Source organism: Erithacus rubecula, assembly GCF_903797595.1.
Source record: "Erithacus rubecula genome assembly, chromosome: 4".
Lineage (NCBI taxonomy): Eukaryota > Metazoa > Chordata > Aves > Passeriformes > Muscicapidae > Erithacus > Erithacus rubecula.
The window spans coordinates 36,022,759-36,050,199 of NC_136686.1; the positions used below are offsets into that span (position 1 = coordinate 36,022,759).

Here is a 27,441-nt window from a genome sequence, read left to right on the forward strand (position 1 = left end):
TTATGATTAAAACACAGCAATAAACGTACGCCCCTTTTCTCTCTTCAGCCCCTTCCAAAGGAAAAAAACAAAAACAACAAAACTGACAGAACCTAAGCTAAACTGTAAAAGCTTTCTGGCTCCATTGAAAACAAAATTATTGCAACCACACACCAGCTTGAGCAGACCAGCTTGCCATTTCAGTGCAGTGCCCTCAGAGCCCTCTTTGAACACATCTTGAGGAGGATCACACCAGAACTCACCCTCTCAGCAGCATTCCTTTGCTGGCACCTTCTGCTGCTGCCAACTGCCTGCTCCTCAAACTCACACATTTTCTTTTCTTCTTGCTCCTGCTTTTTAACACTCAGATCACTTCACAACTTGACCTGTTTTGCTGTATACATTTCCATACATTTAGATTCAAAATGAAGTAACTTTTTATTGCATATTTGTTAGTGGTAAAAAAAAATAGCCAATATCATTTAATAAAACTAAAATGAAATAAAATAAAACATAAGGAAAGGCAAACTTGGAGCCTTGTTTGTTTAAACTCAGAACGAGACACTGATCTTGAAGAGTCATTATGCAAAAATTTGAAATGGTATGCTACTATTAAATTAATTCTCTACAGTTCTTAAAAGTGTTAATTTCAGCATTTTGCTGAATTTAGGTGAGATAGTTAAACATTTGCAGGAACACAGTTCAACAGTAAATCCTTAAAAAAACATGCTCATTCTGACAGAAAGGCTCTTATATTCACCACAACTACCGCAGAAGTGAAGATTAAAGACCAGGTCAAGTAGCTGAGCTCAGATGAGCAGAGAGAACTGCAGCAGGCAGCAGTGGTGTGCCAACACTGAATACATCATGGCATTCAATTTATATAACACCAATCCTACACCTCTCCATTTTGCTCTAGCATGACATTCTAACAACTGCATTCCCTCATCCTGAGGTGTGGTACCCCCATAGTTTGGCCTGTCCCAATGCAATATAAAGGGTAATCACACATTTCATTCAGGTACTAGGTTGGTACAACTGTTCTATTCAACAAGTGCACATGGACACACACAGCCTTAAACAGAGTTTCAAATTTTACCCTCAGTGTATTTTGAAAACTCTAAATCTTTAATGAACATGAATCTTGAACAGGAGTACAAAAGCTGTTTGCTTTACCATCCCCACTAATCCCTCTGAGAATGTGGGACATCATTGCTTGTTTTACTCTTTAATCACTCTCCAAGAAATGATCCTCTTACTCTAAACTTCCAGAGAAACAAGACTTATGTTTTACTTGGTATCATTTTTAAAACAACTTACACACATGCAAATATTTTTCAATTTCTTAGTAAAACAATTTCTCCAGATCCACACCACCATATTGTTTTCTGTGAATGTCTGCCAGATTAACTGCATCCTTTTAAAAGAAACAGCAGAACATCAAACTCCAAACCATGACATTAGGTTAAACAAGCAAGCATTATAAATTATTTTATTCTTGGAAAATCTGAATCTCTTTTAAAATATCCTCTAAGAAGTAGAATATACTGCAAGGATTATTTTTACACAACAATAAACCAGCAGAAATGGGACTGAAGTTTTAAGACCTGTGCTATAGAAATGCTTTTTGGATAGATACAGGATCAAGGAGTAAGGCAAGGAGATAGGAAAATATATTAGAAGGCTAATTAAGCAATGGGGCCAAGGAAGAAAAGAGAATCTAGCTTAATTCTTGAAAAGGAAGGCTGACTTGAAATTGTTTAAACAGTGAGTCAGTTCTCCAATATTTAACCACAAATGCCTCCTACAACTTGAGGCCGGCAGCTCTTGCCAAGTTTTCAAAGCCAGTAAAGTACCAAATCTTGTAATTAAGTAAATGGCATTGAGTTTATATTTTGTAATATTTTAATCTTTGAAATACTGTTTGTTCAAACATTTCAGGAAGGGTTAAGTTCTGCTTTTATGTTTTTCGACATGTTATACACACAATTTTCTAATACATTACTAGAAACAGCTCTGTAAAGCCTACCAGGTCTTTCTTACTGAAATGTTAAGCAGAATCAGTAAGAAATTATCAAAACTGAGACCATGCCACTGTATTTTATTAAAATAAATAAATAAACACAGTATATATATAATTTCAGTATGTTTTCTCAGTATGTGCCCTTATTCATCTATCCATTGGTTCCACTATCAGCAAGTTCTTAGCACTTGGATACAAGGAATTTGGCCTTACCTGAACATCAAGCTTTTATACATGGTTTTCTTTCCTTAAAAAATTGACAACTGATTCCTTCCAAGATCTTATGCAAGCTATTTAACAAACAGCTTGCCTTCTTTATTTACCAGTTTTCCATTTTCCACACAGAACTCTTCCCATCACTTTTGAAAGACTCACAATTTTCTCAGCTCTGTTTACCTATCTCCTCATGTGCTTCTTGTACATTTTTTTCTTCCCACTTTAAGGAGACACTCTAATAATAATTTAAACTTAGCTACCCTGTGGCCCCAAATTATTACATAAAAGAGAAATATTAATAGCAGCTAGTTACACCTCTAAATCAAAACTATGCAGACTGGTCACTGAAGTAAAATCCACAGTCTTAGGGTATCTTTCGTCACCACTGAACTACATCTGCCAAAAAGCAGATTTAAATTAAATTTATTTTCTTTCTATTCACAGTGAAGAAGAGCATAAAAACACTTAGTTAATGTAGCTGATTTTCTAAATCATGGTAATTTGATTGCATAGATGTCTGCCTGTGCTTTGGGCTACACCAACTCATTAAATTCTGATTGTTAGGATGTGCACAGAGATTTAAGTAAAATCCAATTATAATCAAACCTGTGCATCCAAGCAATTATTTTCTTCTTTTCATTGTTGAATATCTTACGGTCAATTTCACATAAATAAACAACTATATCTTCACATATTTCTTTGTTAGTGATTTAACACCCTCCCCATTAGTCTAGTTGATCCATGCCCTAAAAATTATTTTCCTGTTTGAGATGGAAACTACTAAAAACTAGTTTGATCTACCTGTCATAGCCTTTAGTCATAGTCCCCTATAATTAACACACCTAAAAGGTCTACTTCCTTGTACTTCTGTTTTCAGGAAGCTCCATTTAGAGTCTTATAAAATGTGTACTTCTTGATCACTGCTGAAACACTACAGAAAAGTCTGTATTAGCCTAGTTCTCTCAATACAGAGCCCTACAAAGCTTTATTATGCTGTGGGTGATTTATATCCCATTTGACAACTGCCATTCACATTTTGTTCTAACAAAGAATAAACTTAGCTTTTTATAGAATCCATATTGTCTGCTTTGTATAACTGTCCTTTTAGTATTTTAAAGAGCTATAAAAGTAATATTAGGAGAATATGTATCAACAGAAACGTGGATGTCAGCGTGTGTATGTGGAGGTCATTATCCACACAGCAGAACAAGGAGCAGGACAAAGATTAAAGCTTAGCTTGCCCTGGTAAGGAAGAGCACCATTCCCATAGGAATGCAAGTCCTGAGCAGAACAGCCACCAGTGGAAGAGCCTGCAGCCTAACACGAGTTTGCATCTTACTATGTGCATTGTTCCTTTTCTTGTTACCACATCCCCAAAACAGACTACTGACACATACTTAAGACATATGAAATAAATAAAACAGAAAATGAACAGATGCCCCTCCTATGACTCATGGAAGCTGAAGATTGAGAAAAGCATATCACAGCATCTCATGATGATTAAAACATCATGATCACACAAAAATAATTTTGATATTACCAGTCAATAAGATTTTACAGCTTTTTTCTTGTCATGTGTCACTCACAAGGGATCCTGACTAAGCCACCTGGGCACAAATCTGGCTGCATGGCAAACAAGCGGACACAAGAGTGCAAGCAAATTAAATCTGTCAGAAAATGCACCTCAGGTAGCTTAAATATCAGAGAAACAAATATCATGTTGCCCTACCATTGGATCTTGCACTGAATTTTGTTATGCCATTCTTCCTAAAAAGATAAAAAAAAATCTCTGATTCTTACAGAAAAATAACTGTCATAGAACCACTGGTTTCATTACAAAGTTAGCCTGATTAACCATGTGCTCTCTTTTACTTTTCAACATAATAAGTTGTATTATAAGAATGAATATATAGCTTGCAAATTCCTCAATACCATCAGTTGTGAGCCTCATTATTTGCTACTATTTACACAATTACTTTTTCTCCTGGATCACCTTTGGTAATTTCTATTACCAACTCTATTTCCTGGAAGAAAATCTTATTTTCTTCTTTTTTTGTAAAACTTAGCTCTTCCCAAGACATTACTGCAGCTTTATCTTCAGACGCTTTACTGTCTCATATATTTAGATTGAAAGACTGTTTGTACAGTGAAGGTGTGTCCATGTTGAAGAAAGGATATTTACAACAAACTGAAGCTTTCCTCACCAGAGAGAAAAAATAAATATATAGATATTCATCAGAAGTGTGTGTGTGTGCGTGCGTATAAATATATGTATACACTTCTGTTTAAACAAGTCCTTCCATAGGATTCCTTCTATTAACAAGTCTGAATAGGTATCATTTAGAAAATAATTTCTGTGGGAGGTTTTTAGGATTAAACTGTCAACTTTGTGTGTCACATGACAAAAGCACTGGTACATTTGACTACACAGAAAAATCATATTCACTTCTTGTACTGAAATTATCTATTGTCATAAGTGGCAGATATTTAAGGATAAAAATCAGCCCTTTTGGATTTTCGTTTTCATAACATATGCATGTTTTCTAATCAACAACTATGATGCCAGAATGTGTGCACTTCATGCTTTCACAAAGCAGCCATATCCAAGATTTGGATTCATAAGTACCTATGAAAACTGAAAAATCAAGAGTGACACAACTCGGTTTAAAAAAAAAAAAAAGCCTCCTAAATGAAAGGCCTAAAGAAGTGCCCTGAACTTTCCCAGTGCAATCACAGTAGCCTTAAGTTTCAGCCTCTGACAAACCTCACACACCTTCTCTTCTCCTTGGCCATGGGAATGGAATTCCAAGTACTGCAGTGTCAAATATCACCTGAAACACTGGAGCCCCCTCAAACCCTCCATCCAGATGTTTTGTTTCTCTGCAATTGCATTCAGTGATAATCACTGCATATGAGTTCATGCTGGCTATACGTTTCTGTATTATTTTGTGACTCAATCTTTTGTGCTGCACATTTCTGTAATATCTAGATAATAAGAAAGAGGTTGTTGTGGTTTAAAATACCACACTAAAACTCTGACTTCTGCATATGGAAAACTAACCGATTTGATTTATAGCTAGAATGAACAAGCTTGCCCTTTGCCCATCCATTTTGTTAGCATCTGATGGCTATATTGAATGCTCATTTTCTCTCATAAAGAATTAATTCTAGAGACTGCTGAAGATGCCAGAACTTTATTACCATTACTAATCATGACTACATCAAAGCAGCACTCACAGCACTCTGAAAATTCTATCAGTTACACAACAGGGTCTTGTCTTTACTTGGGACTGAAGTATCCAAAATTTACCCTCCACAGCTACACAGTTTGTGCTTTTTTCCTGATGAACTTCCACAGTGGAAAACATACACTTGAAGCCAGGGGTGGTAGCATGTGCAGAGTACACTACATTAATTCTTCATATTTATATGATACTCTCTTATACAAATCACTGCACAAACCAATCACACTTTCATTACTGTATGCCAGCTGTGCTATTTAATGGACAGTGAAGTAGTACCACTTGGCAGAGCACATCAGCTTATATGGTCCAAACAGTAGCTCTGCTGTTAAATTTTTATTATTAAACTTCAAGAAGGCCTTGCAAACAAGAAACCAAAACAAATGGAATACTGATACTCTGAAAACTCTGCAGACCTCTATGTGAGCTGTCAATTCTGAGGCACTATTGGCTAAAGCAGACGAGTTGTCTCCTCCATGAAGAGTCCCTATTCATAAGTTAGCCACCATCTCCTAAACCAGCAATCCTCAAACTGAAGCTCACAATGTCAAGGTTCATTTCATCTTCCCATCGTCCTATTCTCCCCTGCAGTTCAAGCAGCTCTTTGCAGGAGGCAGTGGAGAATTGCAAGGGGAGAACTGACTCATGTTCCTCCTCCAGCTAATATATCTCTACCTAAAGGTATGTAAAATACTACTTATTGGTACTGAGAAATGAAATACAAAGTAATAATAAAAGCCCATACCTACCTGAATTCCAGCTGTCTCAGGTTTTCCTTTCTAGAAATATTTTTTCAGTTACCCATCACTTCCAAACATCAGTGGGTCACTCATAACTCATATTTGCTCTGGGTTAAAAATAATCATTGTTTCCTTGCTCAGCTATTTTTTAACCTGGACCAGATTCCTGATCAGGTTCACCACTTGAGCACTCAAACATAAGTCAGGGGCTGGCACTGTTTACCCTGACAGCACCACAAAGAGAAATGCTCTTTGAAACCATGCCTACAGATATGTCTTTGTAGTGACTGATTCCATGTTCCAGTTAAGTAATAAGTCACTTCTTACTATCAATGAAAAGTCACAAAACCTGAAAGAACAGACAGAATAAATAAGAATTAAGATTTAGGCAGGTTCTTTTTAACAGAATAATTAAAATAAAGTTATGGTTCTGACCAATCCACAAAACTTGGAGATTAATTTTCAAACAGTTACAACAAGCAAAATGGACACCAGTCCAACACAACAATTATCTAGAGGAGGACAGGTAAGTTTAGTTAGATAGTTCAATCAGCCAATTTGCTGCTACGGAGTATTAGAAGTCTGCCCAAAAAGGACACAAAACCCAGTCATTCACAGATGCTAAAAGTATAGCCCTTTGTGGGTAAAAACTGTAGTCTCTAGCAAACCAGCACCACTTGTTTAAAAACATGAAATGTAATAAGACTTGGCACAAATCCCATTTAAATAACAAGCCCATAAAGCTTGCTGGCACTTACTTAGAAAAGAGTGGAAAGAAAACAAAACCTTTTCTAATTCGCTCAATTCTAAGAACTAGATTTGTATTTTAAATGTAGTATTTATACATGACTCAACATCTTAAACTGGGTTTCAAGTACAGAAGAATGCAAGTTAAAAAACAAATCCAACAGATAGCTGACTTACTAAGCCCCTTATAGATTTACTGTCTAAGTGAAAACTCAAAGCAGTAACATACATAAAGTACTGATTTCCCTTGTTGCATTTCTCTATCCAGCTTATTAGCATTTCTGCAGTGAACTATATATTTTATCAGCTTTTTTTGAAATAAAAAAAAAATATTTACTATTCAAACTCCTGCAAAGTAGTTACAGGATCTTCTCACTCCCTATAGCACTTTTCAACTGCTCAGGGAAGTCCAAGGAATGATACACAAAAAGCCTAAAGCAGGTACACTGAACTACCACTGTCCATGGAGAGGACTTTTACTAGTTACCAAAAGAAAATATAATAATTTAAAAGTAATTTCTGCTGAACACCCTGCCACCTGAGACCATGTATTTTATTGTGTGAAGAAATGCAGTAATTTTTAAGGTGCTCTCTTGTGTATAAGAGACATGGGATATTAGCAGATTCCTGAGCTGTTTTATCTTAAACAAGTTCTAGGATTAGAAGCCACAGTTAATAAATATTTACACACAAAACTTATTGGCTACATGGGAAAAAAAGTTTACACTTCAAGATGAGATAACTTGATAGAATTTTTGAAAATGAAAAAACCTTTTAAACCCATTAATTATAAAAACTACCAAATAATTAAACAGAGAATAAATACATGGTAATTAATGTCTGTAATAAGATGACAAGAAAACTGGTGGAGCTTTGATGTCTTGAAGAGCTCCAAGATCAAGGTTAAAAACTTTCTGGTAGAAAGGTAACAGCTTGCAATAAATGGATGAGATGTAGTTGTATTCTTATCAGAACACAAAGGAGTCAAGATAGGTTCATGCATGCTGGTCTTATGCAACTTACAATAAAGAATAAACACTGACATTAAAAAAACAACCAAACAACAACAACAAAAAAAATCTCTTTCTCCAATATTCAAAGCAGCTTCAGAATAAAAACTACATTATTACTTCATGCTAAAATATATTCCTGGCAAGAACTAAATTCTAGCAGAACATCATGTGACATACTAGACTGACATAAATTACAGAAGTGATTACTGAGGATCTTAAAAAATTGAACCATAGAAATAAAATCAATAAACATCAATACTTTGAAAGTATGTGGATGTTTGGATAGGAAAATGACAATGTTTGCTATGTACCAAAGCTACAATGTCTGAAGTGTAAACTTTTAGGTTTCATTAATATAACTTCTGATCTTTTCCAGTGACTTTCTTTGGTATTTTTATTATGACTTTCACCTATTCACTAAAGGAGAAAATGTCATTGGTCTCGTAAGAGGGGCTTTCCAGCAGCAAACAATTCAGGTAAAAATTTTATGACAAATAACTTATAAAACATGATTACTGAACATAGCGTTTGTTCCTTTTCTGTCTGCCTCAGTTACTTTTTCCTATCTTTTCTACAGCACTTCATCTACACATACACCTCTGCTGGCAAAGACCCCGAAAATAACTACTGACCCTTTTGTACCAACTTAGGAGGGTTTAGTAAATCAGTAGGGTGATCAATAATAATCACCACACTGCCAGTTATTCTGTCAGGTGGAGACAGCATCACATGGAGCCAGCTGGCAGGACCTGAGGCAACTAAGGCCAGGACCTTTTGTTTCCAGGACACTGGAAAGAATCTCTGAACTGCTTACTGATGGTCTTACCTATGTTGTTGAGTTTTCTTTCTGTTACAGTCCTCGTCTCAATTCCTTGCAGCCTCTCCTCTCAGGACACCTCATCTCAGTTATCTGCCTCTTTCTCCATTTTCTTTGTTCAGCTGTCCCCTGTGCATACCTGGGAATTTGCTACCACCATTACTGTTAATCTACAATCACTTATATAATGTAGTTTTCTTGTTTTGCATGTCTATCCCACCCATTTAGACTGTACTCTAAAAAACAGTTGGTTTATACTGCAGCTATTGCAGCAGATGTGATTGCAGCTGATCATTACACACAGTGTAAGAGACAAAAAAACTCTTCAGTCCAGCCACAGCTCCTTGGCAGGAGCACCTCTACCAGTCTAAACTGGTATCCTTATTTTATAGCACAGCTTTTGTCCGTTCCCATGCAATGAAAATATTCTCCATCCAAGAACTGGCAATGAGCAGATTGATTTTAATATGTTAAAACACTGTTATGCTTATAATACATACCTTAATCTGCATACAAGTTATGAAGGGGTCTCATGTGCAATTCTACACCTACAGAGGTATTACCTGATGTTGTACTGCTTATAAACCTTCTAACCCTAAACTGTAAAGACACGAAACACACATTTCAATGGTACAGACTTAAAAGGGAAAGTGCACACTTTGTCAGTAAACTTGGCTTAAACAAAGCTTCCTAAGAAACTACAGCTACACCTCATTTACAGTCAGTACAGTGCTGACAAATCCACTTTTTTATTTTTATGTTTAAAAACTTTCTCTGCAGTAGTTCACGAGACAAGGGGAGAAAACATAATGGTGGAAGACATTGAAATAAAGAGACTCTCAAGACATGTGGTGCCAATTAGTTTACTTTTCTTACAGAAATTGTGTTCTTAGAGATAATACAACTAGCAAGTCCAAAGATCCATATTTAGGAGACTCAATAATGTCCTAAGTATTAACTATTTTAAATATTACATATTACTAAAGTATTTAAAATATTTTCTGTAACCGTTTTTAGAGTTTTGCTCATCCATACTAAGGTAAAAGAGGCACCCTCTCACAAAGTCTCACCTTTCCTTACAATCTGAAGGCTTAACAAAACAAAGTCTATGTGGCAAAGAGAAGAGTGAACAGAATATGTACCCATCAAACATTTAAAAAAATTTACTGGATGGCAAATGAAGTTGAGCACTAATCAGCATGGATTACACTGCAAATAACTAGTGAGAGCTTTAGTGAATAGCCTTTAGGATGACCTATTTCTACCAAATGCACGAAAATTATCTCAACAATCTGCCCAAGTGGTCCAAAAAACTCATAATTGTGGATACAGGCATGCTTTGGAAACACACCAGCAAGTGTACTTGACTGGTTAAAACAACTTTGGTCATTACTTATATTGAAATATCCATTAATTACCTACTCCCAAAATACCCAGAATTATCCAGTTAACAGCCTCTAAGGCAAGAAGTTCAATTGTTACTCAAACTACACAATAAACCAGCAGAAGGATGGGTTCACTTGTACTCATTGGCATGGGGATACAGATGAAGAGACCCTGAGCATGAAGTTTCTCTTTTCCAAAGCTTTACTACACACCAGAACCTCCCATATCCAGTGTCACTGATTTCAAGGAGGGCAGATTTTACGTGTGGTCTTATCATACATAAATCTGATATCTGCTCTCACAACTCTCAAATAGCTTGTTGGTCTTCACTTAATAAAAAGGAACAGCCTCTTTGAGCTTTCTATAAACCTCCAAGGCATGAACTGCCTGCCTGTGCCTCCATCTCACCACTACTATTCCTGCCTGTGCTAGTTAGATAAATCCTCCTACCTATAAAATCAAGATGGATCCCCAAAAAGTCGTACCAGATCTGTGAGAACTAAGATTATAATTTTGTACCACCACTTAAAAACAACCAGACAAATTAACAATAGCACAGCCATACATATCACACTCTGCATTTTCCCTTAAAAATTTACATATATATACACAATATAAACCATTAAGGGATGCCATTAAAATTTAAATGTATTTTCCAAGTCATCCCTTAAACTTATTCCTTAAAGTTATTACCAAGTCATTCCTTAAAAGCCACATCTTCAATTACCAGAAACTGATTCTTCCAACTTCAAAATACTGAAGTGGTCTTGCTTATTTAGTCTATCCAGAAAAAGACAGGAGTACAAATAGCAAGGCCAGATGTTGTTAATAACATCTAATTAACACCACAAGGTTCCTACTGATTCACTGCAACCCCAGAAACCTGGGGTTTCTGGTGTTTTCATGAAACCAGGATAGATAGGATGTTTCTGGGAAGAACAGAGAAAATAAGTGAACAGCTGTGTCTAATAATACCCCTCACATTCAGGAAAGCTACAAGTTAACATTAAAAATTTAAGTTTCTTGTAGTAATCTTTCAAGAATTCTGAATTTAAAAGTGAGAGAAATCCCAAATAATTCTGCATTTCAATATATTCTGCACATTCAAGGACAACACTAATTTAGGCAGAATGTACCCACAAGTTCAATTATTTTCCAGGTAAGTAATAAGTATTTACCTGAAAAGGAAATAGAAAGATTAAAAGAAAACATGTGCCTTTTCTACTCTTACAAGTTTATGTTAATAAGGGCCACATTCTTTGTCAAAAATTTGAACATTACAGCCAGACAGCTTTCAAACAGTTGAAATTGTGAAAGCTCTTTTGACCTTATACTCAAGATTAAAGCTAAACTTTTAAATGTTTTGAGTTTCTTTTAAATATTCTCTTTCATAATTAAAAACAAAACAAAACAAAAACAAAAACATCACATTAAATGTGGCCCAGAAGCCATTTTTAAGTATCTGTGATACAGGAATGAATGGGAGGTAGGAAGAAGGATGTAAAGAAATTCCACCAGAAGAAATTCAGTTATATTCTATTCAATATCATTTTCATTAAAAGAAGTACTTTAAGCACAGTTTTGATTTTAGTTATATATAGGGAGTAATTTGACTGTACAACTTTAAAACAAGACAAAGGCCAAAACAGTGAATATTGGTATCAAACAATTGTGTAATGCTCACTAAAGATTAAGTTGGGCTGCTTCATAAATTTTTACACTGCCAACTTGCCTGCTTGCTTGCCTGAAAAAAAAAAACATTTTTTACAGTGTTGTGAAATCACAGGGAAGTCCAAATGACTCAATACCAATATTTACATACCTATGTCCTACTCCACTTGTTCTTCTTTATATGTTGACACTGAAGCCCAAAAACGCCAAAAGTAACTATTTTCAAAATGTGTAGTTTTCTCTACTGCAATTACTCTACTAGAACTGACATAATAAGAGGTAAGAGGTAATTAAAAAACCATCTATTTTAAAACTAAGGCTATGTTCCTGAGGTAATATAAAGTCAGTTCATAATAAGGGTGCATCATTTCCCCACATGTAGAGAAAAATAGTTGTATGTTTATCATTATAATCTAAAATGATACTACCAGAATTTGCTAAAACAAATTTACCTGTGTATCAATTCTACAGAACACTACAGAAAATCTAAGGGAAAAGAATCCCATCTGTAGCCTCTGAACCTGCTTTCTTTTAACATACATTATGCAAAGTTAAGTTCATATAAAGGTGAAGTTGTGTGCAAAGTGTATATCCATTTTAAAGCTGGGAAGCTTTATACATAAAAAGAACAGTATTTCACTTGCAGCATCAACAATTTTATTGACAAGACTTATTAAATCTAGACTTATACATGCAGCTTCTTGGTATTTTACAACTTCTAACAGTATTATTTCCAACTTCCATTTACACTGCAGTGTAAGTGTCAAAAATTTTGCACAAATATAGCTTAAAAAATTCCTAAATATTTAAGAACAGGATTAATGACAATTTAGCCAGTATATATTTTGTTTTCTTACAGAATTGCACTTAATTTTGCATTTTGCTTAAAATAAGAACACAAATCCTCATTTAAGTGCACAAGTTAAGATTAAGCTCCTGAGAGTTAAGCCATTTCAGCTGACTGATGGAAATCATTCCCATAATTTCTCAAGAAGTCAACTACGGATATCAAGTTTTAAGTTGTACTTTACAGAAACACTCAGCATGAAACCTTTGGAAGTTTGTTATTTGCTAAGCCTGATCACTAAAGTATTCACCAAGCAGCACTACAAATTGAAAGATTTTTGTCCTCCCATCTGTGAAAGATAAATAGGAGAAAAATTAATTCACAGCAAGAACATAAACTTTAAGCCTTCACATTTCACATCTGATTTCTAATGACAGTGCAAGATAAATCATTTGCTTTCTCCTTACAGTTACTACTGTCCTAGTTTACTGAATACCAGTTTAAAAACTTATTACACTACTCAGCTTTTAACTTGTAAGTTAAAAGGATATCTTTGAAATGATAACTACGTATTGTCTGAAAATATTTTGGCACTGGCACAGAATCTGTAAAGAATAGCCCAAGTTTTAACTTAATTGTCCTTTTACAAGAACTGTGGTTTCAGAAAATACAACAACTTCGCAAACATAATAATCACTAAGAGTGATTGCCTTTGGCAGTAATGTCCCAAAGCAAGTTTGCATATCCAAGATAAACCATGATTCCCATTCTTTCTCTCTGTACTTTTCAGTTAATATAAAAATTCAAAAGCAAATGAAAATGGTGTGTCTAACACTGTACAAGCAAACAAAACACAAGTTTCTGTCAGAGCAACATATTACCATCAATAATGAAACCAGTCAACAAGAGTATGTTACAGAAACTGCAACCCAACAATAAAATTGAAAAGTTACATTATTTTTTAGAACAGAAAGAGAAAGAAACTAATGGAAGTTTAGATGCAGTTACAGAAGCAGTGTGGAATCATCATTATGCTACTTACTTTAATCCCAGATACACTACCCATTTACTGTAACCCCTTTGTATATACTGGAAAACACCCAGAAGCCAGTTACCCCTGCCTAAAAACATTGCAGGTATTTTGAAAACAATTTAGAACTAAGGAACATGATAATTAGCTAATACTAAGACAGTAAAACACTGTAATTCAAACTCTATATGCAATAGGTAAGATTAGGATAAATTAAAGCAAGCACACACAATTCCCAAAAATCAAGTTTCTTCCAAACTGATTTCATGTCTTCTTTCTTTATGTTCCCATACATTTCTGTGCTGATTCATTGCCTTACCTTATTTTGCCCAGTTCCTACAACTCCTGTATTAACCCACCAACCTTTAGGCTGCTCACCTATGCAAAACACTGCAAGTTTTCACAAGTCCAGTTCTACATTTGAATTGGATGTGTTCTCTCTAATAGCTGATCATTAAAAGAAGCTAATTATTACTGTGTTTGTAAACATATGTGCTTTGATACTACTGTACAACTCCAAGTAAATGACTTGACTCTGATCATTTTCAATATTAGTAAACTAACATCCCTACACTCCTTCATAAATTCCAACCCATTTATGTTAACTATCTGAATATGCAGCTCAATTTCTGTACATAACCCCCTAAACTACAGCAGGAGAAAACTGGTTTATAGGAAGTCAATACTGTTTAACAAGGAGGACTTTTTATTTACATTATTTCAGTCATCCTATATATACCAGTAATGTCTCAAGTGAGAGGGAAGCAAAATGTAATGCAGAAGAGAACAGAAGCAGTTAGAAAACTTTTAAATAATACATGATAGAACCACAAGAAGATTATATTCATACCTTGCTTCTCCTGTGCCTGCTAGTAAAAGTCTGTAGTATGATGCAAGAAGGGCTGCTTGTCAAATTTTGAAACCTGCCCAGTGCTGCAGGCTGATATAAATTCTCCTGCTGCAGCAGTGACTCTTGCAGGCAGCCCTATTACACCTTCAAACAGGACCACGAGCATGTTAACTTTGCCCTTTCTAACAGCCCCACACAGCAGCCGCATTTATCAATTAACCCCAGTGGTGTAATTTTTCTATTATTCAACCTAAATTGCGTTAATTCTTGACTGCTGAGGCAATACATTTTGTCTACTACATTCACTGAACTATGACCAAACTGGATAGAACAAATTTGTACGGTTATTTGTATGGTTAATTTCAGCCATTTTTGTAACTTACTATTATTGAAGCAAGAGCACATCTAGGCTTCCTTGATGCTCATCAAATAGCCTAGGGAACAAGAAGCAATCATAGGATTCTAAAAAACTCAGTCTGCTACTTGTGTGGTACTGTACATAACTCATTTGAGAGTTTCCCTAGGGAATCTTCTAAACTGGACACTTTTCAGAAGTCTCATTACATTTTTAAGTGTTTACAATCTCTGCCAAGTCACTGCTTATAGACTTATGCCATCAATTGTGAAATATGACCTTAGCTGAAGTACATCTAGTAGCTTTCTTAGTTAAAAAAAGCACTAAAATAGATTTATAAATAATGTCTAAAATCCATATGAAAAGCTGAAATGCACCACAAAACCCACTAGCACAATGTGCACATTAGGCACAGGTCTAATGTGTGCCTGTAAATGCACACACTTCACAGAAAAGCTTTTACAGTTTTTTCGGAAATAAAATGAAGTTCTGGGAAGCAGCAACCACCATCCCAGCCGATAAATTCACTGTACTCACTAGGTGCCAGCCCACCACCAAAATCCCCACCTTATTCAGGAGACAAACACTGAGCCACTTACCAATCAGCTGAACGGCTGCAGTTTACACCTTAATGGCCTCTTAAAGCAAACAAACAAGAATTACCATAAGGCCATACTGTAAACTCATTTACAAATAGTTTAATCATGCATGTGCAAGAGGACTGCAAAACTAACTGTATAAAAAAGTGCACTACCTGCCCCAAGATATGCCACCATAATTTCTGACTTAAGGAACCCAAACTTACTGATATCCAGTTTAACTGTTAACACTTCACCCAAGTGTACAGCTGCTGGGCAGAACTGTGCTATTAAAATAAATTAAAAATATAGTTAGAGAAAATTATATAATATTTAGCAAAGAATAAAGGATATCCAGCTTCTAGATTTCTGAGATTTTTGCCAAATTTCCATTCAATAATGGTTTTGCTTTCACTACTAACCTGAGAGTAATACATTCACAAATACAGATTTGAAGCCCAAAAAAAGTTTAAATAAAAACTGTTATTAGGATTAGCCTATCAGTATCTTGGCAAATAGCTTTTACCAAACAAAATTTAACATCAAACATTTTTAGTTATAATTTTTGGTAACAATTTTAGCTGCATTTTATTCATAATTCTAGACTTGTATTTCAAAGATAGCACTTCCTCATTATTTCTAGTTTTATGTTTTTACCTGGTGCTATACAGTTACAAAGTTTCCTACAAATACCCACTTCAAAACAGTTGATTCACACCAAAAGGTAATCAATTATATGACTTTGTTGAAATAGTCTGGTATTGGAATTAATTCATAGAAAGGCTTTGCAAAGAATGTAAACCAAGATGTCTCAGAAATCACTGTCAGACCACAATATTACTCTTAGAAGTATGATATAAAAAAAACACTTCTACTGTTCACTACTGCTAGACTTTATTATTCCATGATCAGAAGTATTCTTCTGTGATACATCCTTGTTTGATTTGAAGTCAAGATTATAGAAGGTACATTTCCCTAGTACAGCACACTCAAGAAATAATATGTCATACAGAATAAACCTGAAGAGTAACTACTTTACAAGCTCACTAATACAGCATGATAGGACCCAACTGATAAGAATCCAGTGCCCCCTCTTTAAGGCACTGCTGGCTTTAGAAGTCAGCACCAATGAAATAGTACCACTGCATCCAGTCATCAATGCAAGAGCAGTCTGGCATGTCACATAACAACTGATTCTACCTCTACTTATCAGCATAAAGTATCTCTCCCTGGTCAACTTTTAATCATTTATTTAGAGCTTTCCCCCAGAGTACACCACTCATCATTAAGTACTTTAGTCTGTCCTGAAGGCCTCAGCTGAACCTGTTTTTTCTCTTCAGACATCATCCTACAACTTAAAAAAAGCATCCTTCCTATGAAGAGCTTATAACCAGTAATGCTGGAGCAGTATTGTAATGGCACAATCAAACCTTCAGAGAGGCAGTTTTAATGTGATACTTCTGACAGTGTTAAACTGCTTTTCACTTTGATATGAAACTATTTTAAAACCATACCATTTACAATTAGTAAGTTAGATCCATTTAACAAATAGAACTCTATATTACAGCTGAAATAAGAAATATGAACTCTTCAACAGAAGTAAATTTAAATTTAGCAGACATACATGAAGTTGTGCTCTACGGGACTAGTGAATAGGGACTTAACAGAATAATGAACTGTAAAGTAGAAAGAAATAAATATTTATCAAGCAAATGTACTGACACTTAGGGACTAAAATCATTATAAAAGAAAACACATTTGTGAAGGTCAGATGATCAACATTCACACTGTAGGCAGAGAAAATCCAAGACAAATAACTTGAACTTTAGTTTTTGAAGAGCACTTTGTTGCACTTTACTAATAGAAATATTTCAAGACCCTAAGTGGCCATAAGTATCTTAAAATAAGAGTCATAATGTACACTTAAACCCAGAGAGTCCTACAGAAACTAGAAGCTTATCTAAGTTTCTGGTATATGTTGTACCTCTGAGACAAAACACACATTGCTCTAGAACTACAGAGCCACAGGACACGCTGGAAATGCTCTCCCAACCTCTGTTATCAGAAAAAGTTCTGGAACTTAGGAAGGGAGAATATAAGTACTGCACAAGAAAGGTTCAACTTGCTACAAAAAAAAAAAGGGGGGGAAGAAAATATAAAAAAATAAAGTTTGTCTGAGGTCTATGTAGCACCTTCTCTTTTCATTATTTTCATTTCCTCTATACATTCTTTTCTAGTCCAGCAATTTTTAGGAATGGAGTAGCACAACTGACCAATTGGTATGTATTACTCAGAATTTCTCTAATGATAGGGATAACAATATTGTTAATAAAATAAATAAATACCACAGGGCTCAAGCTTAGAGAACAATTTACTGGATTGGATTTAATATTAGCTTGTTCATTACTTTTTAAGATTTAAAAAGTCATAACTAAATGCCTTTTAATAACAAAGATTAACATAATGGCATCCCTCCTAGGAAAATTGCAAGTGCAGAGGAAGCTCCTTCAGGAACTGAATACCATCACCCAAAAGTTGTACAGCAAATGAAGAAAGAGACAGCTGTCAGAGAGATAAGAAGGCAAGCATCCACATTGATACTGAGATCTGAACATTTGCCAATTAAATGCTTCTTGTAGCCCTAAAGTAGCAGACAACTATTTAAGAATTTAATTTAAGAATTTAAGACTTGTCCAGTCTAGCTGCACAAATACAGTATAGTCTGACAGGAAATTTTGAGCTTACTTTAGTACTAACAGTGGCACACCTGAGAGAATTAACACTCTAACCATCACTACCCTGGTCCTTTTACATTTATGGCAATATAAACTGATGAGCAACACATACACTGCATTCTCAATTTCATGCTATGAGAGTATATTCATCAGACTTAAAGAGAATAAAAAATATAAGTCAGCTGTCATTACACAGGAGAGACTCACAATATTTTAACTACACTATCCTAAAACATTTCTAAGGCACACACAGCAAGCTATACATTAAAATTCGTTATTTTATCTATTATAACTAGTTTACTTTTTCATGATACCACCAAAAAAACTCAAATTACAAGTAGCTGCAGCGGTTTACCTTTCTCCAAAATAAAAAAATAATTAAAAAATTAAAAAAATAAAAAATCACAAACAAAATGCCCAGAAACCTTGGGACCAAAGCTTCATGAAACATGAAAAACATATTCAAGAGTGACTTTGCTTTCCTTAAAAACAAACAAACAAAAAAAGTATTACCTCTGTTAATACTACCATTAGTTCTGCAATAGGTCAAGTATATGACATAGCAATTAATTTTACTTTGATTGCCAGTTTAATTAAATACTTATATTATTTCAATAAAAGCTGCAGATTACATCTGTGTCACCAAAGAAATCTGCCAAGTGCAGAGAACAGTATTTACTAACTGAAATCACATGATACTGAATGCCAACAAAACATGACACTGTATTCACCACAGATTTTAAATCATGCCACTGGTGCACTGTACTCCAAAGTAAAATCACTGGAAAAATAAATCAGATTTAAAAGATATACAGTAATACACATTTCCCAAGTACCTATAAGAAAAGATCCAAAAGGTAACATGTATCCTTGTCTGCTTACATAGTTTAAAAAGTTATTTATCTGTATAAGCAAAGAGACAACAGGATGCTTTAATACCCAAGAAGAAAGGTCAGAGGTATAGTCATTTTCTCTTGTAATAGTATTAACATTTATAACATCTCAGAAGTTTTGTAAATCAAAGTATGACATGAAACATAAATAAAGACATGGGAGAGGTGGGAGGGGAAGAAAAAAATTACATATTCAAGTGCCAAAAGTAGTAAGGAAAAAGACTATGATGCAGAAATACAAGATGAGGGTCTTTGAATTCAAAGACAATTGGCCTGCTTTAGCTTGATGAGGAAAGTAGCAGTCAGACTACTAAAATCACAGCAGCTGTATTTTGAACAGATTGCAGAGATAGGAATATCAGCAGAGGGAGAAGGTACTTGAAGTACTCCAGATGGCAGATACAGAAACTTCATTTGCAAAGACCAAAAAAGAAAATCTGGTCTTGAAAATGTTATTTGGACAAGGAAGGAGTATATGAATAAAACATGACTGTGGACTCAAGGAGAAGAATAAAAAGAAAGGGCTATTCCCAAACAAGTGCCCTCCCTGGGTGAGGGAGGATTATTACACTGCCAGCAGCATTGCAAATGACAGGCAAATTAGTTAAATTTGAGAAAGAAGATAAAGAGTTCTGAAACATTCAAAATGTTTATGATGATAAAAAACACTTAAAGGAAATGCAGGACTGAATGAAGACACACAAAAAACCATGAAATTCTACAAAGTTTACAGCAACCTAAATATAGGAGATGCAGAGATTTCCACAAACGTTGCACACTTTGGGATTAGTGGGAAGAGGGTGCAGAAGTGGGAAGATGCTTGCAGCAAACAGCACTGCAAAGGCAGGAGAAGGTCAAGGCTGTGACAGCCAGGCAAGTTTCCCTACATCCCTATGTCCTCTCATTTCCACAAACCTACAGCATCTTAGTTATACATTTTATAAAAAGCCCAACTACACTTTGAAAATTCAAATTTTAACTGTATTATTGTACCACCTGACAGAAGAACAGCAGCAACTACTTTAAATTATGATTTAAAAGCAAGACCATACTTTATTTAAACTAAAATTTGTGTTCTAACTACATGCTTCAATCAGTGTGGACAAATACAGAGAGCTAGAAAAAAAGTAGTCTAATACCCTCTACTTGTAATGGTTCCCAGAAAAGGCTAAACTTGCTGAGTGACATCAAGCGAAAAAAAAAAAGTCCCCTTGTGTTTCAGTAAGATGTTGTTAAAAGAAAAGCAACAACTGTGCTTTAAAGGAGTGATTCAAAGAGATTAAAAAAAAAAAAATAAGAACAAGCCCTACAACAAATGCTAAGATGTCAGAAGAATTTTAGCATACTGCCCTGAAGAAGTAGCCCTCCCTGGGTTTGCTTGGTATCTTAATTTGCCTTTGGTTTCAAAACCCTAGGCTTGCCAAGAGCTATTCCTTTCAAAACCTCAGGAATTCCATTACTAGTTTTAAGCTAAATTAAAAGAAAATAGAAGCATTCAATGCATGGCAAAAGTATGCACAAAGTGTTTGTTGATACTCATAAATAGACTGAAAAATTTAGCCATGTCTGAAGGATAACTGCTGCACAGTCAACTCAGTTTTGCTCTGCCATGCTGCTAAGCAAAAAACTACTGCTGTCAGTTCAGAGGAGCTCAGCATAAGATTGATAACATTGCTACCAAGATCGACCACAGCTCTAGATCATTCATTTCTCACTTCAAGTTTAAATATAAACTAAAGTTTGCATTTCTGCAGGAGAAAAAGAGGAAATAGTAAGAGTTCCCAGTTTACAGCAACTGCTTCAACATCTCCATTAGGGAAAAATGTCTCACTGTCCTAAAGCACGGCAAATCCAGTCAACTCACCACCCTGTCAAACATCTTGCAAGTAATGAAATAAAGACATTTCATCTCAGAAATTCACCTAGTATTGTGCTGATGAATATCTTTCCAATGTCCACAGTTTGGATCTGTCTCAAATCATATTTTATGATTCTCAGCAAGCAGTATTACTACAATCACATTTGCCCAATAAATAACAGTAAGAATTAAATCCCCCCAACAGCACATTGTGCCAGGTATCATATACAGGAAGGTAATATCCCTGTGGAAAGCATTTAAGAAAATCTTCATGAAAGACAAATGCTTCATCTGTGTCAAGGTGGGCAATCCCAGAAGATAAGAATTACTATTCATTTAACTTCTTTGACAGCAGTGACAGGAGAACAGTGAAAATATCAACACACTATTTTAAACTGATCTCTCTCATGAGAGATCAAAGATCTGTATCTTGCATTAGAAACACAGGAATCCAGGTATATGTGATGGAGAATTTATTTTACCCTTGGAAAGGCAGGAAATGAAAGCAACTTTTCACCAGTGTCAGCAGCACCCAGTACAGATCAGCAGTTTACAGAAACCATCACCACCATGTGAACGACAGCAGCAGCATCTCAACCCTGACAGGAGACCAAATTCACTATGAAGAAAAGCCAAGGAACAACATGGGGTTCCTGTCTATCCTGACCTGGGCATACATACAGGAAAACTATCACCATCTCAGATATGCCAACTGCCCAACAGTATTTTACATTTGCTACAAGCACAGACAATTAATACAGCATTTGTGAATTGGATTTTTCACAACAGAAAAGTAAACAACACATGTACAAGAAAAATCTGAATATCAAGATATATTTGAGCATCTTTTCCATAAGATACATGTTTATCATAAAGTAAGGAAAGAAAGAGAATAAGCTCAAAACCTACATTTGGGGTATTTTTTTAAATCCTGGTCCAAAAATGTACCAACACAGAGGTGTTTCTATCTACAGCCAAAACAGAACTTAAACATCCATTTTAAAAAACCCCAAAACAAAAACAAACAACAACAAAGGAAAACAAAACAAACAAAAAGCCCCCAGTTCCATGTAAAGAAACAGCAGGTCTAGTAACTGGCTGATTCTAAAAACTGAAGTAAACAAAGGCCATCCAGCATGGTCAGGTATGAGTGCAATGACATGCAACACAATGACTTTACACTTGCAGTATCTGAGGGGAACAAACTGCCTAACACTGATACTAGCATCACCTTGTTGACTGAGATTCAAGCAAAAAATTCAGAGATTACCCTGGACTGCCTGAGAAGTCAGTGACAGATTACATATCACTCCTGTGACAAGGAGCTTCTCATCTCACTACCCCACATATGGATGTAAAAGCATTTTAGAAAAAGAACAAAATAAAACATGAAATTAAAGCACTCTGAGACATGAGAAGGAAACAGTCAGTAATCACAATGCCATTTCCACTAATTAGAAAAGAATGCATATAGTCAGTCCCAAGCATGCAATAATCATGAATTTTTATTGTATAAACATCAGAAATAACTTATTAGTTCTTTTTATTTAAGCCAAGAGGTAATTATTTCTGTTGTCATTTAAGGCTTGAGGGGAAAACTGAAATTGTGGAGAATCCCATGGTTGCAGGAAGAGGGAACTCAACAGTGAATTAAATTCACCATCATGATTGTTGCCACCCTGCCAGATGCAGTGAAGAAGAAGCTTTGAAAAGTGCACTATAGCTGGAGAATCCATGACATACATACTCAGACATTTGTATAAACACATACTTACATGAGAAAGCACCACATATCTGTTTATCACCAGCTCAAGTTTAAAAAAGATTTGTCACATCTAGCACTGATTACACATAAGGGCCAACAACAAAAGATGATGTTTAAGAGGGGGAAACAAAGTCTATTACAACTGCTGTTCTACAACTCTTACACAACCAAAATACCATCTGCATGCCCTACATGAAATTACACATCTCTGGACAATAGTTTTTTACCAACAGTTCCTCAAATCGTTTTGATTTAATAAAAGAAACAAAAAAAAAAAAAAAAAAAAAAACCCAGTAGCAAACAAAAAGGAAACCCATCACATTTTTAAAGAAAATGTTACTTAAAAGCTGCAGATAGGTCATCTCTTCCAGAAGTAGCTACTGCCCAGTTACTCATCACCACTGAGTAAAGACAGACTACCACCCATACAGACATGCAACAGAGTGAATCATGTAAGAGCACACTAATCCACTCTGGGAAAAATTAATCAAGGTAACTGACCAGAGAAGGTAGGCTGAGCTAATACTGTCCATTTAATGGCTGATTATGCCTAAAGCATGCAACACTCAGCCATAAAGCATATGGATTCTCTGGTGGAAAGGATTATTACACATGGTAATCTATGGCAGAGGAGAGAGAAATGGATGGAGGACACTGCATCTACAATTTTCCCAGATATTAGAGGAAAAAAACTAAAGGTAAAAATCAATGCCTATCCATATCTTGAAACATTTACTACAACCTCTATGATAGGCTGAATAAGACAGATTTTGCAAACCACTAACCATTAGAGCTACTTAGGAAGAGAAGTCACAGATTGCCTTCCTAGAAACTGTGAAGTTGGAATGTGTATCTTACATCAGCCTAATAACTTTCATAGATTTGTTCTGTCTCTTTATCTTCTTGTTACTGCAAAATACACTGCCATTTTCTTAGTGGACACTGATCACTAATTTTCCTTATTTAAGTCTTTTAAATTTGAAAATTCAATATACATGCCAAACAAATTCATTTGTGCAGTAATTTGATGAACACCAATTGCACGAAACAATAGGTACCAATTTTTTTTTTTAATTGGTTACTATACAAAGGCCAGATTCTTATCCCCAAATCCTTTCAAAGCACATAATGAAATCAGACACAGTACCCTGGTTGAAGGGGTCTTAGAAGCAAAAATTCCCAGGAACCATAACCAAACTCTCTTCAAATGTACCTGTACCATCCTAACTTCACAGAATTAGGCCAGTATCAAATATACTTTACACTGGCCTAATGTGTGACTGTCACCCAAAGGAACAGACACACCCTGCTCCCCTTGCTGCTTGCTTCCATCCCCATCTCTGCGCCAGCACAAATGTTTGTGCAGCAAACTGATCCAGCTCAAAGAGAACCCTTCCCTGCCTGCCCCTCCCCCAGGTTAGCTCAACCCTCAGCCCAGCTCACCACACAGCCATACAAGTATTTGCCTGCACAAAGGAGGAAGCAGCAGAGCAGGGTGGAAGCAAACAGCACCATGTTTTTCAATGGTGGAGCTGCTCAGTGCCAGCTGTATGCCAATGCAAAGCAGGAGCAGTAGGTGGAAGGCTGGAGTCCTGCAGCACCATCCTCACGGATCCAGGCCTGTGGTGTGCCACCCTTCCTCCCTGGGACCCCAGCCCTCCACTGTCACTGCCACTGACAGCTGTGCACTGCCCAGTGAGTCGGTTCAGGGTGCCAGGGTCAAATCACTCTACCAAGAAAACAAACAGCTGCTCATTTTCAGCCAGTGAAGGTTCCTGAACCAGTTCCCAGTGCAATCTTCACCAACAAAAGGAAGGAAGAGAAGGAAGGATGCTGGGAAGGCAGGAGGTCCAATTTTTATCAGCTTGGGATGTTGTGAAAACACTCAGACACCACATTTTAAATTTCAACTTGCCTGCACAGCTGAATGTGACTATTTTTTCAATTTTTTTTCCTAAGATTAAACCTTATTCCAATCTTTGCAGGAACCTAAGCAGCCATAGTCTACTTGGGCACAAGAAGCAAGAAGTGAGGCCAGTTCACTACATTAACCACTCCTCATATTCAATAAAACAAAGAGAGAGCAGTAGTTTCTGTAATTTAATGATAGTTTTACCAGATAATTGTTCTAAACATCACTGATTAAATGACCTCAGATATTTGCATAAGAAGAACATACATGTTAAGCCATGCTAGGTATCATCTTAACCATAGTTTAGTACATACAAGGAATTTAAATGGTTCTGGTGATTAAAGTCAACAGACCTAACAAAGCTCTCGACTCAGCTGTGAATTTCATCCATTATTGAAAAACTTGATTTATTTAAACTACAAGTCCCAATGATCACAGAAATGAACAAAATTAATTTCAGTGAGGGCATAATCAGATACCTAATAAACATGGATGTAGCTACTTTCAAGGTAACTTTTCAACAACTAAGTACTCTAGGAGTACAGACTGTTAGCACAATCTTTTTAACTTATAAACAATGGGATTTAAAACTGAATTGTTAAATTTAGCAGAGAACTATTTCCATGCAAAATAGATGTATGTTTATGTTCATCCAGTCCACAAAGAAACATAATCATTTAAATTCAAAAGGTAAGACATATCAACATTGCAGTTCAAGAACTGAAGTGCAGAAGCAGATGCTTTTTTTCAGAAAGCCAGTCTTCCCAAGTGCCACACATTGTATTTTTCCAGTTAATGAAACTCTCTTACAAAGTTAGATTCTTCCAGACTACCACCTGCCTACAGCAGCATTTTTTAAGATACCTGATCCTCTTTAACAGAAATTTCTTCTATGATGAAAATGTGTTCCAAAGCACTCTGCCTATAAAAATTTTAGAGAAGAACAGTTTATTTTGACTACAATTCACCACCAACACTTGAGACAAAACACTGAACTGGAAAGTGAGCAAAATCCTGAAAAGCTATTTAACCATATATTCATACTGTTGGCACACTGTTTCAACAAGCAATTCCAAGGCATTCCTGACATGGAAGTAAATAAACTCAGGGACTCTCAGTCAAGGAATAAAGTTGTCAATTTCATTCTCTTTAGTGTGGAGTTAGCAGTACTTGGACCTGAACTGGTGATTTTTACTGATACAGGTTTCCTTCCAAGCATGCATAGACAGGGGTGTTGTTCAAATGTACTTACTAACCAAGGGCAACAGACAATGAATTTCCCTGGCAGTTCTGCTGATTTCAACAAAAAACCTAGAATGCTTATTGCATCTGAACCTGTATATCTTAATACCAAGCCACTTTTAACAGAGCGATAAATCTTTAAAAATTATTTTTTCATTTCACTAAATACAAATATACTGTAGAATTAGCAGAATAGATTAAATTATACAGGTTCATGATATTGAATTATTGCTAATGTTAACACCATTAAAGACTTATTCAGAGAACTCTTTTTGCTCATTACACTAAACATCACTTTGTCACTAGGCCTTATGCAATGACTTCGAACAAGATGCAGTGACCAGGAAAATGCAAAAACATGCATCCTTCTTCAAAAATTTCAAGTTTAGATGAGCACTCAAGCCCAATCAGTACTGAAACACACTCTGACGTCTGGGTGTTTTCAGATCTACCCTTGCTACATTTACGTGTAGCGATGTCAGAGAAGAGCAGTTTAAAATGATGAGGAAAGGTATGGCTTTCATTCATACACGCAGCATCCCTTCCAAGAGCCCGGAGGATTCCCTTCCCACCCACCGACCCGACAGAGCTCTCGGTCAGTCCCAGGGCTCGCAGCCCGAGAGCCCCGGCTCCGCTCAGCGATGCGGGGCGGCAAACGCGCTCGTCCTGGCAGGACGCGGCTGACCTAGAGCACGGTGCGAGGGCTTGACAGGTGACACGGGATGAGACACAGCCACCAGACACGCCGAGCAACGAGAGGCGGCCGCACCGCTCCCCGCGACAGACCTGCCTCCAACGCAGCCACGGCACCGACAAATTTATCGCCTCGTCTTTTGTTTCTAAACTCGCAGCCCGCTCGCCCAGCCCCGCTCCCGCGCCAGCCCCAGAGCAGGCAGCGATCCCCTCCGTGCCCGGCCTTCCCCGCCCAGCAGCAGCCCCGGCCCGCAGCCCCGTGCCCGTGGGGGCCCGGCCGCCGGCCGGCTCCGCGCCCGGACCCTCGGGGAAGGAGAAGCCGGTCCCACCGCGGGCACGTCCCAGCCCGGGCCCCCGGGAGGAGCCACACACGGGCTGCTCCGGGGCCCGGGGGGCTGCTCTGGGAGGGGGCGGCAGCGGAGCCGGCGGCACCCCGCGGGAAGGAGCCGGGGAAGGGGCGAGGAGCAGCACCCACCTGGGCCATGAGCCCCGCGCGGGCCGCCGGGCCGGGCCGCCTGTGACGGGCGAGACGGCGGCCCCGCGTCGGGCCGGGGCACGGCTGCGCCTCCGACCGCGGCAGCGACAGGGCCGCGCTCTGGGCCGGACCCTGCCCGGCTCCGCTTCCGGAGCGCGGCGCGATCGCCTTCCGGGGCAGCGCCGGCGAGCCGCGGGCGGGCGGGGCGGCGCTCCCGGCACCGGCACCGGGGCGGGCACGGGCTGCGCCGGGAGCGCCGCGGGGCCGGCGGGCAGGGAGGCGGCTGCCGAGCGTGTCTTACTGGTTCCTCGGGTTTAAATAAATAAATAAATAAATAAATAAATAAATAAAACGTTAAGCTGTATTTGCGCACACGGCTCCGGGAGGACTGGCTCGGTTCTCTGTAGCTTTTGCCGCTCGGTGTCACGGTGGCT

General features: G+C 37.1%; 1 protein-coding gene across 1 annotated transcript in view; it reads right to left on the reverse strand.

Moving 5' to 3' along the window:
- FRS2 (fibroblast growth factor receptor substrate 2) overlaps positions 1 to 27,166 on the reverse strand; it is a 46,403-nt gene extending 19,237 nt beyond the window's left edge. Inside the window, exon 1 of the mRNA XM_079305130.1 lies at positions 27,008 to 27,166. The gene's annotated coding sequence lies outside the window, so the exon portion shown is untranslated. The remainder of the gene's footprint in view (positions 1 to 27,007) is intronic.
- Between the last annotated feature and the right edge of the window lie 275 nt (positions 27,167 to 27,441).